We start from the raw sequence: 6000 nt of genomic DNA on the forward strand, positions 1-6000 counted from the left end.
TTTCCGTTTCAGTGGAAAAAAAATTTCAAAATTAAAATTGATAAAATCTCACCTAAGTTAAACCATGTCTCAATAAAGACTAAATGGATTAACTATATTGTCAATTAAGAAAGACTTATTAGGAGTTATTGATTATAAGAAAATTATTAATAACTTTGTATCTAAGAAGCGCTAGAATAGATTTCAAATAAAAAAATATTTTTTTATAAAAAAAAAAAGTTAATGCCCCTCATAAAGTTCGGCTTTAGGTCACAAAACTCACCGGGCCGCCCCTGCTTATTGGTATCGAGTTATCAAATTAACAATTGGTGAATGAATTGAAATTTTATAATTAACGATTTTTCGGTTCAGGACAGGTTACTTAATTTCCTTATTGGATAAACTGTAAACCTGTATTTATATTTTTACCCATTATGAAGCAATTTCTTAGCAGCTTGAGCTTCAACGTCATCATAGGGTAGAACTAGGCAGATGTTAGATAGTTTGATATATTCCTGCTCAAATAAATCATTTAACTTAGTAACTGAAGCAAAACTATATCCCAAATTTATGTTAACTGAGCTTCTATTACTGGTTAATGATCCATAATTTGTATTTTAGCTTTGCTTATTGTAAAAGAATTAAAGAAGAAGAAACTACCATTAACAATGAGAGCTTCATTCGTAACTTTTATTGCTTATTTATGTAACTTTTATTGTCTATTTAATTTAGACGATAAATCGCCCGATAATCGCTAATTCGATACGCCCAATATCTTATTGGATGGCTAGATAATTAATACATTTACAAGCCTACAACAAATATGGAACCCTAAAAGCTATCAGACTCAGTAAAGGCTTTGCAATAAGTATTCCTAAACACTTTCACAGTATATCACCATTACAAATATTGAAACTTAGAATTGTAGGGCATTATCCCGAGTAAGGGAGCCCTTGCAAAAATTCTCATCGGCCAAGGCAAAACCCAGGCCGAAGAGGGGGTTTGGAAATAGTTTTCAACCAGCAATAGACGCGCCTCGGTTAGAACCTCACTAGCTGCGTCATTGCCCCAAGCGCAAAGATGCCTTATGTTTCTTATTTGCCCTGACTTATATACGCCTCGCTTCATCCATTTTCTTATTCAATATCGATATGGGACGCTGTAATTTCTCAACAAAACTGTGATATAATGGACATTCAGCATTATTAAATCGAAATCACTTCACCTAGTTGAAAAAGGAAAGTATGGTCTTTTAATTGCCAGAATTTCTATACTTTGCCTTCACGTTTTGGATTAATAGCAATGCTCTGAACAACTAAAAATCATCTTTTGCTTATGTTGATGTCAATAGCTTCAAATATTTCCTTAGCGTCTTGTAGCTGTCACATTTAGATCTTGCAAATCCTTTCTATACACACATATGCCATATCGTCGAATTTTACATTCTCTATTATTTTGTTTATCTTGAAACATTAATTTTCAGTTTCATTTGGATTAAGAATTAAGTCTATTTTTTTCTTTAATCCAAGATAAGAAACATTAATTAAATTATTGTCAATCAGAATTCTCAATCAATTTTTAACAAATTCAATAGAAAGAATTGATTATGCTAAGTTTGGCTCGACTGTCCCCGTACCTTAACCGTGAGAAATTCAAAAATAGTCAGATTTACAAGTGTTAACTGAAAAATAGCCACAATTTCAAAAGTAATCGAATTTTAGCCACTTTTCATGTAAAGATAAATCTGAACGAAAATACTGTTCAAAATCCGAAAAATATTCCGGCATAATATACTGGAGTGCCAGTATAATATACCGGTCCAGCATAATATGCTGGAAGTTCATACATAGGTGCTTCAATCTCTAGTATATTATGCTGGAACTTTTCGCGTGTTGGAGTTCCAGCATAATATGCTGGAAGTTCATACACAGGTGCACCAATCTCCAGTATATTATGCTGGACCGGTCCGTGTTGCAGCAAAATAGTGACTATTTTTCAATGACTTTACAAACGTTGACTATTTTTCAATTATCAGTATGAAAATTGGCTAGTCCGTGCTATTTTTATAACCTACTCGGTCAACCGGACAAGCACGGTGCAGCCCCTACAATTGTTTATGAGGTGGCCAATTTTCACCTTTCAATTTTTCCAAAGATAGCCAGTGTTGATAAACTTTAGACAAAATGCTGATAAAAATATATGAAGTTCAGACATACATGTCTACGAGCCAAACTTCAATCGCGTGTATCTGGAGTCTTTCTATGGCAAGCCAAATATCAATCGTGAATATTTAAAGTTTGCTTGGACAAGCAACATGCCAAGCTTCAAACGAGTATATCGAAAGCTTGGTAGTAGCAAGCCAAACACATATGTCGAATTTTTGCTTGCACAAGCAATGTATTAAAATTCATGTAAACTTTGTAATTTCTGACGTGAATTTTACAACTTCTATCGCATATGTCGAAAGTTGTATCTGAAGTGGCTAAACTTACAAAAATTATAAACCTCGGTTATGCCTTAAATGGAGGGTCTCAAAATCGGCTCTCTGTGCACTTTCCCCGTAAAAATTGTATGGGTCGCCCTATTTGGTCGCCCATTTTTAACTTGTACCCGTTTTATTTTTCGTTTTGCATCCGTACCTACTTTTTTTGTTAAAAGTATTTTAAAAAGATGATTATGTCTTTCTTTAATGAAAGACTACTATTTCTCCAAGTATACAACATATTATCTCTTGTCTCTGTCTCTCTATCCTTCTTTACAGTTTTTGATTATTTTCTGAAATTAAACGATTTTTGCCATTGCATTCTGCTTGATTAGCAATTGTTTCGTCTCTAACAAAATTAAGTATAATCATATGTATGGTCTTAATGGTTGCTTTTGTACATTGCATTAACTTTGTATAGGGTTTTAATTTAGGATTAGTTTCATGATTTAATTTCTGGATTTTTTATTGATAGTAATCTTAGTTGAATCGTTTTTCTTTTTTTATTTGTGCTAAAATAGTTTCCTAGGTTTTACTTTGATTAGTGCATTAGTTTTATAGGTTTTACTTTTACGATTAGTGTTTTTAGGTTTTTTGAAACTGTATTTGTATTTTTTATGAAAATTCTATATATTCTTCAGTGATTGTTGAAGATGTTAAAATTTTTAAAAATTTCGAGACTCAAATAGATGATGCTATTAAAGTGTGAAGTTTATAATACTTCAAGGATACTTAATTCTAGGAGCTGAAATTTTATTTTGTGTTTTGTAAAAGTAAAGTATGTTTTGTTTGCAGTTTTTGTTTTGTTTTTGATGAACTCCAGCATTATTGGAGTTGAAGTTGTATTCTGTATTTGTAAAACTACAACATGTTTTGGTTGAAGTTTTTGTTCTGTAATTGCTAAACTTAAGTATTATTAGAGCTGGAATTTTGTTCTGTATTTGCTAAACTTCAACATTCTTATAGCTGAAGTTTTGTTCTGTATTTCTCTGAAGTTAGAGGGCTTTAAAATATAACTTAAGTCAAATTGTGCTGAAATTTTAAATATATTTTTTGATAATGTTCTGAATTTATTCTTCCCACCTTTAATTTTTTTGAACAAATGGCATATACAAAGTCCAAAGCAACTAAAGATCCTAAAGCACCTAGAATACATAAAGCCCTTTAGGTCCCTGTTGTTGTACCTACAAAACTAGGGGAGAGATATTATGAGTTTCAAGATTGGTTTAACTGTCGTGCTTACTGGAAGGAGAACCACGATTTGTGTCACGACCCAAAACTTAGCATGTCGTGATGGCGTTTAACGTGATACTAGGCAAGCCGGCATTTCAAAATACTTTCAACACTTTTAAGTAAACAATAAAATAACACAGGTTTGAATAATTAAAGTCCTCATAAACTGGATAGGAAGTCAAACTCAATACGGAAGTTCCCAAAATCAGGGTGTCACTGAGTACATGAGCGTCTATACAACACAAGTCTTAATATACTATCTATGAAAAGCTGAAACTAAATACATAAAGCTGAAAGATAGGGAGGGAGAGTCAAGGTTTGCGAACGCCGGGCAACTATCTTGAAATCTCCAAATGATCAGACTGTGCGGATAATCAACACCCACTGTGATCAGAAGCACTTGGATCTGCACACGAAGTGTAGGGTGTAGCATGAGTACAACCAACTCAGTAAGTAACAAGATTAACTATTGGACTGAAAGTAGTGACGAGCTTCACGGATGCAGTTCAATTTACAGACAATACAATACAAGAAAAATAGGCATGCTTCCAAGTTTGACATTTAAAGCCAAAACAGTTAATTCATGTCAAGTTCAATTGAAACAGAATATAGAATCTCTCAGAATTTCATTACAGTGATATATGCCAACTGAAGTACAACAGTAATGAAATCAAGTGCACATACTCAGAGTAACAGTCACTCAGTCCTCTCATTCACTATCTCACAGTCATGCATTCCTCACAATCTCTCATTTCTCTCAGACACTCTGCACTCGCACTCAGTAGGTACATGCGCTCACTTGGGGTGTACAGACTCTGGAGGAGCTCCTTCAGCCCAAGCGCTATAACAAGCCAATCATAGCATAAATCGATAAAACATGATGCGCGTTCAGCCTGCTCCCATAAATATTCTCACAATCATGCCCTCAGCCTCACTCAATCATCAATCTCTCCAGTCTCTCGGACTCTCAAAAATTATGATAATCAGTCCAAACAACAATGATATAATGTATCAATAAAGAATAATAGAGACTGGGATATAATATGCAGTAAAACTGTGACTGAGTACAAAATAACAACTTAGTAGATAATTCCAACATGTAATACGACCTTTGTGGGTCCCTACAGTGCCAACACATAGCCTAAACATGATTTCTAACATGATTTGTAGTCTAATTTTTATAACACATGGAGAATATACGGATAACAAAAGATTATTCAACTATACAGTTTCATGAAATTGACCAAGTCACAATTTTTATAGTGCACACCCGCACGCCCACACGCCTGTCACCTAGCATGTGTTTCACCTCAAAACCAATCACATGGTACATAATACGGGATTTCATACCCTTAGAACCAAATTTAGAATACTTACTTACCTCAATCCGTGCAAATCCCTACTCCAACACGCCCTTTCCTCACGATCGACCTCCAAATACCCCCAACCTAGCCACAAACAGTTCGATACGATCAACTCGAGCTAAAGGAAATAATTCCACAAGAAAATACTAAGTTATTAATCAAAAGTCAATAATTGACTTAAAAGCCGGCCCCCAGGCCCACGTCTTAAAATCAGATAAAAGTCATTAAATTCGAAAGCACATTCAACCACAAGTCTAACCATACCAAATTTATCAAAATCCGACACCAAATCGTCACTCAAATCTCCAAATTAAACTCTCCAAATCCCTAACCTCAAATTCCCAATTTACACTTCAAAACCACACAATCTAGGTAGAAAAATCAACGAAGAAACATAATTATTGAACAAATTTAACCACAGGCGATTTACCTCAAGAAACCCCTCAAAAATCGCCCAATCCCGAGCTTGAAATGTTCAAAATGAAGAAAAATCGTGAACCTTTGAATTAATATGCACTGTTAGTGGCTCCACTTTTACGGTTCATTTAGCCGCTTTTGTGGCACCGCTTTTGCGGTCAGGGATCCTCACCTGCGGTCTTACACTCAACCCCCGACCTACTGCTTTTGCGGCCAAGGTCTCGCACCTACGAGACCGCACCTGCTGATCTCGTCCAATTTCACTCCTCTATTTGAGGATATGAAAATGGTCGATGCAATAATAATACCCAATAGAGTCGGGGTCGAATTCCACTGGGAGCTATGTGAATGGGTGATAGTAGTATATATCTTAATGCGTGGATTTGTATATCTTAATTTGCACTTCCGCAATATTGGGTTTTGTTTAAAAATCTAACTTAAACTATGAGTGTGATTTTAAAGAACGAAACTAGGAAATTGTTTTTGGTTGTTTTTAAATTGATAAAAAGGCCTGGGGCTATGACC

At 34.7% G+C, this 6000-nt stretch overlaps 1 non-coding gene across 1 annotated transcript; it reads right to left on the reverse strand.

The window, feature by feature from the left end:
* Nucleotides 1-907: 907 nt before the first annotated feature.
* LOC142178751 (U4 spliceosomal RNA) lies at nt 908-1061 on the reverse strand. The gene has a single exon (XR_012707005.1). It is a non-coding gene; the product is annotated as a U4 spliceosomal RNA (small nuclear RNA).
* Nucleotides 1062-6000: the final 4939 nt, after the last annotated feature.

The sequence above is a fragment of the Nicotiana tabacum genome, chromosome 24 (genome assembly GCF_000715075.1).
Source record: "Nicotiana tabacum cultivar K326 chromosome 24, ASM71507v2, whole genome shotgun sequence".
In the NCBI taxonomy this organism is placed as follows: Eukaryota; Viridiplantae; Streptophyta; class Magnoliopsida; order Solanales; family Solanaceae; genus Nicotiana; species Nicotiana tabacum.